At 33.8% G+C, this 14653-nt stretch overlaps 1 protein-coding gene across 1 annotated transcript in view; it reads left to right on the forward strand.

The window, feature by feature from the left end:
- The first annotated feature begins 13653 nt into the window (after window positions 1-13653).
- LOC142231166 (uncharacterized) overlaps window positions 13654-14653 on the forward strand; it is a 329286-nt gene continuing 328286 nt past the window's right edge. Inside the window, exon 1 of the mRNA XM_075301784.1 lies at window positions 13654-13805. The gene's annotated coding sequence lies outside the window, so the exon portion shown is untranslated. The remainder of the gene's footprint in view (window positions 13806-14653) is intronic.

The raw sequence follows: 14653 nt of genomic DNA on the forward strand, positions 1-14653 counted from the left end.
CAATCGACAGTCGGCTGAGTGGACAGCGACCGATGAACCGTGTCCGAAGCGTGGAAAGACTCAAAAGTCCGCTGGCAAAGTAATGGCCTCTTTTTTTAGGGATGCGCATGGAATAATTTTTATCGATTATTTTGAGAAGGGAAAAACCATCAACAGTGACTATGATATGGCGTTATTGGAGCGTTTGAAGGTCGAAATCGCGGCAAAACGGCCCCATATGAAAAAGAAAAAAGTGTTGTTCCACCAAGACAACGCACCGTGCCACAAGTCATTGAGAACGATGGCAAAAATTCATGAATTGGGCTACGAATTGCTTCCCCACCCACCGTATTCTCCAGATCTGACCCCTAGCAACTTTTTCTTGTTCTCAGATCTCAAAAGGATGCTAGCAGGGAAAAAAATTGGCTGCAATGAAGAGGTGATCGCCGAAACTGAGGCCTATTTTGAGGCAAAACCGAAGGAGTACTACCACAATGGTATAAAAAAATTGGAAGGTCGTTATAATCGTTGTATCACTCTTGAAGGGAACTATGTTGAATAATAAAAACGAATTTTGACAAAAAATGTGTGTTTTTCTTTGTTAGACCGGGGACTTATCACCTGTTATGTTGTCATATAAATTCTCCCTGATCAATAATATATATACTTTATATAGTCGGAAATCGATATTTTGATGTGTTACAAACGGAATGACAAACTCATTATACCTCCATCACTATTCTATGATGGTGGGTATACAAAATGCAAAATCCGCTACAATTTTCTTATAAATTAAGTTGTTTCGTTTTGTATTTTGTATTTGTATTTTTATTGTTATTAAATCTCGCACAACAAGAACATAGAATTCTTATAATTACAGTACGAGGATAAACTCCGTAATGGTTGAAAGAAAATTTAATATCTTAAAGCTAACAATGGAATATTATTAAATAATTGGAAGAAATTATGAAAAAAGAAAAATGAAATAATTTAAAAATACAATATATAAAAAAAAAATATAAATAAATTAAATAAATTAATTAATTAATTAACGCCTACTCAATTTTGAGGCAATAAAACAATGAAAAAAAAAAGAAATAAAGAAAAAAAAATAGTGGAAAATAACGAAACACTTGTATCGTGAATTTGAGAGAATTTTAATTATTTTCAAACAAACAATCATGATTGCTTAAAATATTCTAAAAGTTTGTCCTTAAAATTTAACGCGTTACTGGTGGTTTGCAGTTCATGTGGAAGAGAGTTCCAGAGACGCACGGCAAATATTAAGAATTGCCATTCAGAAACTAATCTTCGATGTGGAAAAGGTATTAATTTCTTTCCCCTGTTAGATCTTGTAAACTGGAGTTTCCGGAATAGGTATGGTGGTGTTTGTCTGTATATAATCTTGTGCAAAAAGGTTAGAGATTTCAGGAGCATAAAATCTTGGAGTGAAACACCATATAAGGATCTCGAATACTGAGATGTCGATTCATGACGTTTCAATCCATAAACATAACGGGTCACATTGTTGAAAAACGATTGCAATTTACGTTTACTGGCCGAATCACAGTTCGCAAAGAGTTCGGAACCATATAGTACTCCGGGAATTATGTATGTCTTCGCCAAGAGTAATCTAATCCGCTGAGGAGTAAATGATTGAGTAGCCCACAAAGAGCGTAACTTCGAGTAACCCTGGCCCACAGCTACGTTTATATGGTTCGTCCAAGTCAAATTGCTATTAAGAATCAAACCTAAGTTTTTAGCATGAGGTACAATAACTAATTTTTCGTCATTTATCACAATATCCACATCACAAGAAAAACGAGACATCCTTTTCGTAAAAATTAAACATTTTGATTTAAGGGGATTTAGGCATAACCCATTTGCCTTCGCCCACCTGAATATACCCGAAAGATCCTGATTCAGTAATCTAATACTATCTTGAATTCTATCCCTTGGACAACTAACGTACACTTGTACATCATCGGCGTACATATGGGTCTTACATGTCGATAATTGCCGAGGCAGGTCATTACTGTATAGAGAAAAAAGCAGAGGTCCCAGAATGGATCCCTGTGGCACCCCTCTTTCCACGGGTAGTGGATTAGATACAGAAAATTTCGAACACACAGATTGTACACGATTCGAGAGGTATGATAGAATTAGACGGACGGACGAGGAAGAAAAATTAAAAAAAATCAGCAGCTTTGCTCCTAACATATTATGCTCTACAGTGTCAAAAGCTTTGGAATGGTCAAGAAGAACCAGAAAGCTAACTTTGTCATTCTCCAGGGCGGATCGAATATTTTCCGTGACTTCCACCAAAGCACTGACACAACTATAACCCGACCGGAAGCCTGATTGCTTCTCAAACAATAAATTATTCTCATGTATGTAAGTGTACATTTGTCTGTGTAATATCTTCTCAAGAACCTTTGAAAAATAGCAGAGAATAGCTATGGGACGGAATTCCTTTGAGTTCTTAGGTATTGGTATAATTCTGGAGTGCTTCCATACGTTAGGAAAAGTGCTTGTCATGAGAATATTGTTAAAAATGTAAGTGATATGCCGTAGGATGAAGGGTAATACCATTTTTATAAACCTGGGATCAATCCCGTCGAAACCAACTGCATTAGATCTTATCATAGAAATTGCATAAAGAACATCATTCTAATCTATACCAGTAAACCCAAAACCATCGACGTGACCAACTGCAAGATCTAAGTCAAAATTGTAAAAATCCGGCTCAATTGGGTTTGAAGGAATGTTGGTAAAGTTGCTATTAAAATCATCGGCATCTACAGCCACACCATCCACTTTGGAGTCCCTACCTATGCCAATATCCCGAATGGTCCTCCAAGTCCCTTTAGAATCAATGGCAGAAGAGAATCTCTGGTAATAATATCTAGTCTTAGCTGACCTGATCATTCTATTAACCAGGTCCCTACACGAGCGATACTCATTACGTAGGTTCGACGTTCTGAAACGTTTCCACCTCCGAAAAGCCATGTTCCTGCGTTCAATTGCATCATGAATCTCATGAGAAAACCAGGGTTTATCCTTACGAAGAATTCTTTTAGTCACCATGGGAGCAAAGACATCCTGTAAGGCACAGATATGATCCTGCAAAAAATTAACTTGGTCCTCAACGGATACAATATTATATACCTGATCCCAGTCAACAGTGGCGCAGGAAAATCGCAAAAGGTCCAAATCTATGTTATTAAAGTTCCTATATGAGTACGTCTCAGCCTCCTTAATAATCCCAAACCTGTAGCTCATAAATATCAACTCATGATTCGAGAAACATGAAGCGGACACTTGGTCATACAAAAGAACGTCGGACAGATCACTAACATTTGTCAAAGGAAAAAGTTCGTGGGACGTGCACCCTTCATGTACCCCGATATTTAATTTATTGTAAATAAACCCACATGTATATGAACTGACAATTTAATATCTTATTTTGACGAAGCTAAAGTATTGTACTATAGGTCCTCTTTAAAAGTTGTATATCTGACCATCTATGATGGCGGATTCGTTATAAAATGGTAGTGGTGTCTGTAAATATATTTGTTTATATAGTCCTTATTGACCCATCCTTTCACAGAAAAAAATTCACTAAAATTTTTCCAATTAAAATATTAACTGAGTTTTAAAAAATATTCAATTAAAAATTTAATTGATTCAACAAATTTTTTAATTGAAACAAAAATCAATCACAAAAATTATTAGTATCAATTAATTTTTTAATTGGATCAATTAATTTTTTTAATTTACCTTCAATAAAATTTTTAATTGATACTATCATTTCTGTGATTGAAGACATTTCAATTAAAAAATTAATTGGATCAATTAATTTCGTGATTGAACCAGAAAAAAAAAATTTTGTGTGTTGACATTCCCAGCAAAAAATTGGAAATTGTTCCACAAACAATTTGTTTTAAGAGTATCCCGGGATTCCCCATCATTTTTTTCTACTTTCAATGAAGTTCTTTTGGACCATTCTTAGAAAATATTCTATTTGGAAGCTCTTTTTTTTTGCTGGGTTACTTAACTTGAGCTTTAAATGGACAATTACTTATAATCAATATCCAGCAAATGTATTACACCCTAATGTATAAACGCATTGCGTTTCGGCACCTTTTAGATCTTTGTCTGAAACGGATATCAACGTCTTGTTCATTTTCATGTCTCTTACATTTCGCATTCACTCATACCAGAACCACCATGACGTATGAGTGACATTGAATTATGCATTTATAATGGGAACATTAGAACACATCACTACCATAAACAATACATTTATGTTCTCATTCCCTCTCTTTATCATACTCACACACAGGTACACACCTAAGCTCACACTCACATCTTAAACATTACAAAGTAATGTTTGTAAACATCGTTTTTGGGGGATAATGCTTTGTGTGTTCGTGTGTTTATGCCAGCCTTTTTGTCTAATGGAAATTTCATAAAAGAAAGGAAAACAAACAATTCAAAGATTTACACATTTCTACAAACTCCTATGCTTTGAGAGGAGACCAACGGCAACTCCATTTATAATAGCCTTCTGTTTATAATTAACATTATTCTGCTAACTAACAGTGGAGTGTGTATGATACTACAACAGCGACATTCCTCAAGTGAGAGCGAAGACTAAAAAAAAAACAACGCTTGATATTAGGCAATCATTGTCATGTGATTATTAATGGTGAAAAATGGAAATCATGATAACATCAGTGGAGAAGCTGGTAGCTGTTAACTGTTGCTGCAGCAGCAACTTCAACACGAACTCCAACTTTTTGCTTGATGTTGCCTTTAATGTTGCAAACTGGGGTATTGACCAACAAATGCGTTAAAGCTCAACATACACAGTAGTTTCATCTGAAATCATGCAAATATAAAGATTTCTTTGAATGTGTTATTGAAATTAAGAGTATGTCTTAAACGAATGCTGGAATCTGATGATTTTGAAGGTATTATTATAATTTTCATTTGATTTGTTTAAAAATTAGAAATAGTGTTCGTTTAGATCAACTAGGATATACTTTGAGATTTTTTTTAAACCTGCTCCCAATTTCATATTGAGAAGCCTTTAAAACACACAATTGTAGCCTGATTTGTCCAGAAATCTGAAATAATATGGATATGGGTTTATACTGGCCTGGATAAACATGTATACATATACGTACGTTCGGCCAGGCCGAAAAGTGTTTACATATGGAGAATACATCAGATTCTGGAATTATAAGAACCATTTTTTTTTTGAGTTTTATAGGAATCTTAAATTTCTCGCCGAAACATGAAAGATAATCCGATTAAATAACACCTTTCAACAGATTTGAAATTTAAATTCTATACATTTTTACTGTCATTACACGAATGAGAAGTAAACTCGGGAAATTCAGTTTCGGACAATTCAATTCAATTTGGATGATTAGTACGCCTTATCTACAGTTGCCGCTCGTGCCAGAAATAATCTACCAAAGAACATTTTATCAAAAATCTACCAAACTTAAAAATAAAGTATTTTATTTCTATAGCAAATTTTGTAAAAATTTTATTTACATAGAAAATTTTGTCAAAATTTTAGTTCTATAGAAAATTTTGTAAAAATTTTATTTATATAGAAAATTTTGTCAAAATTTTAGTTCTATAGAAAATTTTGTAGAAAATCGATTTCAGTAGAAAATTTTGTCAAAATTTTATTTCTATCGAAAATTTTGTAGAAAATCTATTCTGTAAAAAATAGATATAAATAGATTGTAGAAAATTTATTTCTATAGAAAATTTTGTCAAATTTTTATTTCTATGGAAAATTTCGTAGAAAATTTATTTCTATAGAAAATGTTGTCAAATTTTCTACAATTGCCACTCGTGCCAGAAATAATCTACCAACAATTTGAAGGTAATTTTACCAAAAATCTACCAAATTAAAAAAAAACTAAAACTATTTTTTTCTATAGAAAATTTGGGAAAAATTTTATTTCTATAAAAATTTTGTAAATTTTTATTTTTATAGAAAACTTTGTGAAAATTTTATTTCTATTGAAAATTTTGTAGAAAACCTATTTCTGTAGAAAATTTTGTCAATTATTTTTTCTATAGAAAATTTTGTCAAAATTTTATTTCTATAGGAAATTTTGTCAAAATTTTATTTCTATAGAAAATGTTGTCAAAATTTTATTTCTATAAAAAACTTTGTCAAATTTTTTTTTTGTATAGAAGATTTTGTCAAATTTTTTTCTATAGACAATTTTGTCAAAATTTTATTTCTATAGGAAATTTTGTCAAAATTTTATTTCTATAGACAATATTGTCAAAATTTTATTTGTATAGAAGATTTTGTCAAATTTTTTTTATAGACAATTTTGTCAACATTTTATTTCTGAAAAAAAAATTTTATCATTTTATTTCTACAGCTAATTTTGTCAATTTTATTCATGAAAAAAATGTTATTTATTTCTATATATAGCAATTTAAAGTACCTCTTAGTTAGTCGATTTTAGCAAAATGTACCATACATCAAGAATCCTACCAATCTACCAAACAGTAAAAAATCTACCATTTTGGTAGAAGAAGGTAAATCGGAAAGTTGTATATAAGGACTCTATGAACCTCTTACCAATATAAACATAATTTGGCATATCTCTTTATGGGATTAAAATTATTCTAGATTTACAGTATCAGACAAATTAAATAAAAAAAACTGTAGTATCTACAAGGTGGCTAATGTGTATTGCAACAAACTTCAGGTTACTATAATTTCTAAACCGCTCGTCTGACAGCTGACAGATTTATTCCAGAGACAGTTAATTTTATTGGTTACAACCTTACAAAAGCTATTTGATATATTGCTTTATGTTTGGCTGAAAACCCACAAGTGACTATCGTTTGAGCCCTCCAGCATTTCAATGTGAATAAATCTTTTGTTTCTCGTACCAGATTTGATCGATATCCGTACAGCAGTGGTAGAAAACTTGCTTATAAGCTGAACATATCCGTGAACGAATTCAACACATATTAATAAAAATGAGCTTGGACTAATGTACAATGAATGATGCACAAAAAAAGTTTAACTGGAAAGAGCCAATGAGTTAAGGTCGGTATTAAGTTCGAGTTTAGCCGTTAAAATCGCTAAAGTGAAATCTAAATCAGTAAAAAAGGCATAAAATTCTACATATTTGTTGCAAATTTTTTCTATAACTTGATGGGAAATAGCCCAAAGCAAATTTTCACAAAGTTTGTATTCCTTAAATTGGATAATAAAAGAAAAGTAATCGTGAAAAAATGAACATTTTAGCGGCTAAACTCGAACTTAATACCCAGCTTTAGGTGAGAATCACTTGTGATACCACAAGTGGAAAAGTTCTCTCTTGTCAATGATCCATCCACCTTTTTCGAAATTTGAAATATATTTTTATAAGGTAAATGACGGTCGAAATCAAGTTAAAGTGAATTTTGGAAGGATATTGTGAATGCCGCATTAAGCTCACTGACAAGGGATTACGGCGAAAAAACTTTTTGTAGAAGTTTGATATACTCTGCAATGTCACCAGCATTACTGAGAGGTGAAACTGTTCGGTCGAAACTGGGGTTGTACCCACGGCCCTTTTATATGCAAGACGGACATGCTAACCATTGCACCACGATGGCCCCAAGTCAAAAAGTTGCTTCGTTGCACGAAAGTAATGAACAAATGAAATGATCTTGTTTGCTTGCCAAAGAGGTCAGCTGAAAATGTACACCCTCCACCGTATCTCACGCCGCGTGGACTACCGCAGTAGCCGAGGATCACTCTCCCCGTCGTATTCGTCGACCAAGGGATCATAATATTTTTGGTTTTTATTTTGATTTTTATTACATAATATATGCCGATTTTTTTTGGGAAAATATTGAAGCTCTGTACAGACAAACATTTTGTGCGAAGGCTATGTACATTCCAAGAGGACTCAGCACGCGTAAACAAAGAATTCTCGCATCAACCAGAATTCCTCGCATCATTTATTACCACACAATCGCCACAAACAAATCCGGATTTCAATCTGTTCGACTTTTGAGCATAGGGTATTTTGGAGAGTAAGGTTGACAAGGTGAAGAGACGGCGCTTCGCTTGGAACGGGTGATGGCTTTATCCGTTTTTGAAGGCCATAATTCGTGCCAAAGGTAGCCAGTTTGAACAGATGTTTTTGGTTTTGAAGAAAAATTCTACGGAAACCAAAGCATACTGAAAAAATGCTTCTCAACACTTTATTTTAAATACTTTTTTACTTAAAATGAATTTGGAAATTAGGTTGTCGTTAACACGAACTTTGGTAGCTCATGAAGAATAAAGCTGAAAAACCCAATAAATTAAAATTTGTTTTCTAGAATCAAGTACGCAAAACTCAAAGTTAATAGAGATTTGTGTCTTAGACGTGTCCTTCTGAAATATCGATTTCCGACTATATAAAGTATATATATTCTTGATCAGGGAGAAATTCTAAGACGATATAACGATGTCCGTCTGTCCGTCTGTCTGTCTGTTGTAATCACGCTACAGTCTTCAATAATGAAGCAATCATGCTGAAATTTTGCACAAACTCTTTGTCTGCAGGCAGGTCAAGTTCGAAGATGGGCTATATCGGTCCAGGTTTTGATATAGTCCCCATATAAACCGACCTCCCGATTTGGGTCCTGGGGCTTATAGAAATCGTAGTTTTTATCCAATTTGCCTGAAATTTGAAATCTATAGGTATCTTATGACCGTAAAGAGGTGTGTCAAAAATGGTGAGTATCGGTCCATGTTTTGGTATAGCCCCAATATAGACCGATCTCCCGATTTTACTTCTTGGGCTTATAGAAACCGCAGTTTTTATTCAATTTACCTGAAATTGGAAATCGAGAGGTACTTTAGAACCGTAAAGAGGTGTGCCAAAAATGGTGAGCATCGGTCCATGTTTTGGTATGGTCCTCATATAAACCGACCTCCCGATTTGGGGCCTTGGGCTTATAGAAACCGTAGTTTTTATCCAATTTGCCTGAAATTGGAAATCTAGAGGTATTTTAGGACCATAAAGAGGTGTGCCGAAAATGGTGAGTATCGGTCCATATTTTGGTATAGCCCCTATGTAGACCGATTTCCCGATTTTACTTCTTGGGCTTCTAGAATCCGAAGTTTTTATCCAATTTGCCTGAAATTGGAAATCTTGACGTATTTTCGGGCCATAAAAAGGTGTGCCGAAAATGGTGAGTATCGGTCCATGCTTTAGTATATCCCCATAAGACAGATCTCCCGATTTAACTCCTTGGGTTTCTAGAATCCGAAGAAGGTTTCTAGAAACCGTAGTTTTTATCTGATTTGCCCGAAATTGTAAATATTCTGGTATTTTAGGCTCACAAAAACGTGTATCGGATTAAGTTTTTATCGGTCCATTTGGTAGTGCGCACTAATCATGAAAATTGCTTGAAACTCAATGTAAAATTTCCAGATTTTACTTCTACAGATTTAAGATTTCAAATCAAGACGTTATTTTATAATTTTCCTGCACACTTACAAGAGATGTTAATGATTCCTCTAAAACTCAAACAAAAATGGTTCTTATAAATCCAGAATCTGATATAGTCCTCATAGGTGAAATCTTTAAATTTATCTTCGGGAAGCGTCCTCAAGTCCTCAAGCCCTCCTGAAATTTCAAAGGAAACCCTAATATTTGGTTCATGGTGGTGGGTATTTAAGATTCGGCCTGGCCGAACTTAGTGCTGTATATACTTGTTTTATAAATCAATTGTCTAGTTATGTTGAAGTAAGATTTTTTATTAATTTTTATAAAACATTAATTGAACCTATAAGTTCAGTGTATTAATTTTTTGCTAGGGAAATTGGAAAATTGTCTAGCTACGCTAATGTCTATACCTAAATCTGAACCGATTCGAACCAAATTTGGTACACTTGATAATATTATCAAAGTAGCAAATCAGAGTAAAATTCGTGCATATCGGGCGTAAGATATATATGGGAGCTATATCTAAATCTGTATATCTAGAATGTTAATTCTACTACCAGTGCAAAGTTCAAGTAAATCTGAGTGAAACTTTGGTCTCAGTGTGAAAATTTGGTGTGAGCTATATCCAAATCTGAACCGATGCCCACCACCAATTTTAGCACACTTGACTATATCGCTTATTGTACTCCTTGTGCAAAATTTTATGCAAATCAAAGAAAAACTCTGGCTTCTGAGCCCATACAAGTGAAGTAACACCGTTTGGTACATAACTGATTCTTATTTCGACGTGGTGTAGTAAATGTTGATTACTTTTGACTACTCGTTACTACTCGTTACTTTTGAATTGAGTACTCGTTACTACTCGTTACTTTTATAAAAAAATTAAAAAAGACACTTTTTAATAATATCTTCCTCTTTTTATACCCTCCATCATAGGATGGGGGTATATTAACTTTGTCATTCCGTTTGTAACACATCGAAATATTGCTCTAAGACCCCATAAAGTATATATATTCTGGGTCGTGGTGAAATTCTGAGTCGATCTAAGCATGTCCGTCCGTCCGTCCGTCTGTTGAAATCACGCTAACTTCCGAACGAAACAAGCTATCGACTTGAAACTTGGCACAAGTTGTTGTTATCGATGTAGGTCGGATGGTATTGAAAATGGGCCATATCGGTCCACTTCTACGTATAGCCCCCATATAAAGGGACCCTCAGATTTGGCTTGTGGAGCCTCTAACAGAAGCATATTTCATCCGATCCGGCTGAAATTTGGTACATGGTGTTGGTATATGGTCTCTAACAACCATGCAAAAATTGGTCCACATCGGTCCATAATTATATATAGCCCCCATATAAAGGGACCCTCAGATTTGGCTTGTGGAGCCTCTAACAGAAGCAAATTTCATCCGATCCGGCTGAAATTTGGTACATGGTGTTGGTATATGGTCTCTAACAACCATGCAAAAATTGATCCATATCGGTCCATAATTATATATAGCCCCCATATAAACCGATCCCCAGATTTGGCTTGCGGAGCCTCTAAGAGAAGCATATTTCATCAGATCCGGCTGAAATTTGGTACATGGTGTTGGTATATGGTTTCTAACAATCACGCAAAAATTGGTCCACATCGGTCCATAATTATATATAACCGATCCCCAGATTTGGCTTGCGGAGCCTCAAAGAGAAGCAAATTTCATCCGATCCGGCTGAAATTTGGTACATGATGTTGGTATATGGTCTCTAACAACCATGCAAAAATTGGTCCACATCGGTTCATAATTATATATAACCCCCATATAAACCGATCCCCAGATTTGGCTTGCGAAGTTTCCAAGAGAAGCAAATTTTATCCAAGCCGGTTGTAATTTGGAACATGGTGTTAGTATATGATCTTTAACAACCGTGCCAGAATTGGTCCATATCGGTCCATAATTATATATAGCCCCCATATAAAACGTTCTCCAGATTTGACCTCCGGAGCCTCTTGGAGGAGCAAAATTCATCCAATCCGGTTCAAATTAGGAACGTGGTGTTAGTATATGGTCGCTAACAACCATACCAAAATTGGTCCAATTACACAAAAATTGGTCCATATCGGTTCATAATCATGGTTGCCACTAGAGCCAAAAATAATCTACCAAAGTTTTATTTCTATAAAAAATTTTGTCAAAATTTTATTTCTATAGAAAGTTTTGTCAAAATGTTATTTCTAGAGAAAATTTTGTTCAAATTTTATTCGGTTCATAATCATGGTTGCCACTCGAGCCACAAATAATCTACCAAGATTTTATTTCTATAGAAAATTTAATCAAAAGTTTATTTCTATAGAAAATTTTGTTAAAATTTTATTTCTGTAGAATTTTTTGTCAAAATTTTCTTTCTATAGAATATTTTGTCAAAATTTTTATTTCTATAGAAAATTTTGTGAAAATTTTATTTCTATAGAAAATTTTGTTAAAATTTTATTTCTGTAGAAAATTTTGTCAAAATTTTATGTCTACTTTGTCAAACTGAATTATATACGTATTGCATCGATCTTTTTTGATTTAATATATACCACGTATGGTTTTAAGATACCTTGCCATCGGCAAGCGTTACCGCAACTTAAGTAATTCGATTGTGGATGGCAGTGTTTAGAAGAAGTTTCTACGCAATCCATGATGGAGGGTACATAAGCTTCGGCCTGGCCGAACTTACGGCCGTATATACTTGTTTTAATTTAAAAACAGTATAGAAAAGCAAATTCTATTATCCAGTTTTATTCTAGTGTTATAAAATGTGGTGTTGTAGATATATGGGTCTCGTTAGAAAAAGATTTTCACCAATCATTCAAATTTTTAGAGCCAATTTCGTATTCACGATTTGGTATTTTTTTGTCAGGGCATATCTAAATGGCATTGGGTATTACTGATGCTTGCTATTTGCAAACTTTTTAAATCCACCATTTTCCACCATTGACAGTGGATGAAAATATTTAGCGATCATTTTTATCGTGAGACCCAATGTTGAAATTTCCCAAGGGTTTTTGAATAAGCTTGGGTACCTTCTCTGAAAACAATTGGATTGAACCAGCTGAAGTCAACGACATTATTATTCATACTATTCGCATGAGACGTGATCCATGTGATGCTTTAAATTATAGTTCCTCCTACACCCAATGCAAATTTTTTCAAATGCAAACGTTGTTAAGAAATCAGATAAATTTTTCACTTTCTTCAAAGGTGAAGCCATATATCCTTTTCGTGTTATTTTAACTGATAAAACGATTTTCGAAAACTTCAATTAATATTTTCCAAGAAGTCAAGAATTTTACTTCCAAACCGCCAACTTACCGTCAGAAGAAAAAACTGGCATTGAAGATATTGAGTACTCTTTTACTACTTGTAATCAAATACTCGTTACTTTCCCAACACTATTTCGACGCACAAAGTGCCTTATCTTAAATGGAAATTTTTATTTTTCTACAGATAGTGGAGGTTTGAACTCAGTCTAATTTTTATTTTCTCCCTGTACAATTGTTTTTTTATAATTATGTACATCTATTTCAATATATGCAAATCACTGTGCAAACATCCTAAATGGCTGAATGGCCTGAATAAATGGACAAAACAACCGGCATTTTAATATCTTCCAACCAAGATTCCTTTAGTATAGCCAATATTGATATAAACACCAAACATGGTTTGATTGCAAATGCGTTTGTTGAGCTTTATGTTGATGTTGCTTCGATTCAGGTTTGGTATGACATGATTCGTCGAATCGTGTGTGTGTGTATGAGTATCTCCATCATTGGAGACAAAGCTCTTTATGCTAAAACATTGAAAGAAAAATTAATTGATTAGAGGCGAGAAGAAAGAGGTTAAGGCATAAGAGACCAAACTGGTCGAACTGGTAAGAAATGTATGAAAAGACACGCAACAGCACCAACACCAACAACAACAAAACAAACACTTGTCGCTTACTGTTAACAACCACCTGTGGAGGGTTATGCGACTGCGCACATATTCACATACTTACCGTTGCCATTTGTCGTAGACCAACATCGTACACAAGCAACGAACGAACGAACGAACAAGAGCTACCTAGGGCGACTACTTAACAAAACAGCCACCAACCGCTACTCCACTCTACGATGGTTGTAAGGAACATTTTGGCTTTTGGGGGCTTCAAGTCTTCGCTTTGGTAAAATAACGAATCAGTGCAACGGCGGCTCTTGAACGGTATTGTTTGGTTAAACGGTATGTTGCCACGACGTTAACGGAAAGACAACATCAACCAATTAACCAATCATCTTCTAACTCTCATCCATACTACAAAAAAAAACCCGTAATTAAAGTGAATAACAATTTTGAAATATTTATTTTTACGAGAGAAAATTAAAAAAAAAATGTGAATATTTTAAAAAGAAATTTAAAAAAAGAAATTTTTGAACTAAAAGTAAATACAATATTGGAAAAAAATTAATAAACAAAATATAGGAAATTTTAAAAAACCTAAGATTGAAATGTGGGTTGATGTCTGAATCTAAAACATAAATAAAAAGAAACATCCCACACAAAATTAAACTAAAATGACAAATTTATTAGTAATGCTAGAAACAGAAAGAATGAAAAAAAAAACGAAACAAAACTTAAAGTGATAATATGTAGTCACGAAACTGTGTGTTATTTATGTTAACCGAATTTTCAATGGAATATCTTTGAAAACCAAAACGTAGACATACATCTGAAAGGAAAAGTGAAAAACACCCATTTGTTGTGCACCAATAAACATTTCTTCATCTATTTCATATGAAGAAAATATTATGAAAAAAAAAAAAATCTTAAAAAAAACACTTTGTGTTGTCGGCTGCTTATGCGCTCATGCCAAACTTGCTTACCATTTAGTATGACTGACTTGGATCCTGCATCATCTGTGTAGATTGAGCTTCTCCCATTATTGATCTCCATTGGTGGCAAGCGAAAGCAAAAGTGGTTTTCTTGTTGAATTACTTTTCGTTTTTCTTGATTTTCCACTTATGGCAAAAATTTTTTTTATGGAGAAGTAGAAAAAAAGAAACGATTAAAAAATCGAAAAAAAGTGCATGCTATGGACCATTCACGATGATCTCTACATGATTTCGTTTTCTCTCTCTCCCGAAAAATACTACGAATTTTAAAAATAACTAACCACGAAACTTTATA

This window comes from Haematobia irritans, chromosome 3 (assembly GCF_050003625.1).
Source record: "Haematobia irritans isolate KBUSLIRL chromosome 3, ASM5000362v1, whole genome shotgun sequence".
Classification (NCBI taxonomy): Eukaryota; Metazoa; Arthropoda; class Insecta; order Diptera; family Muscidae; genus Haematobia; species Haematobia irritans.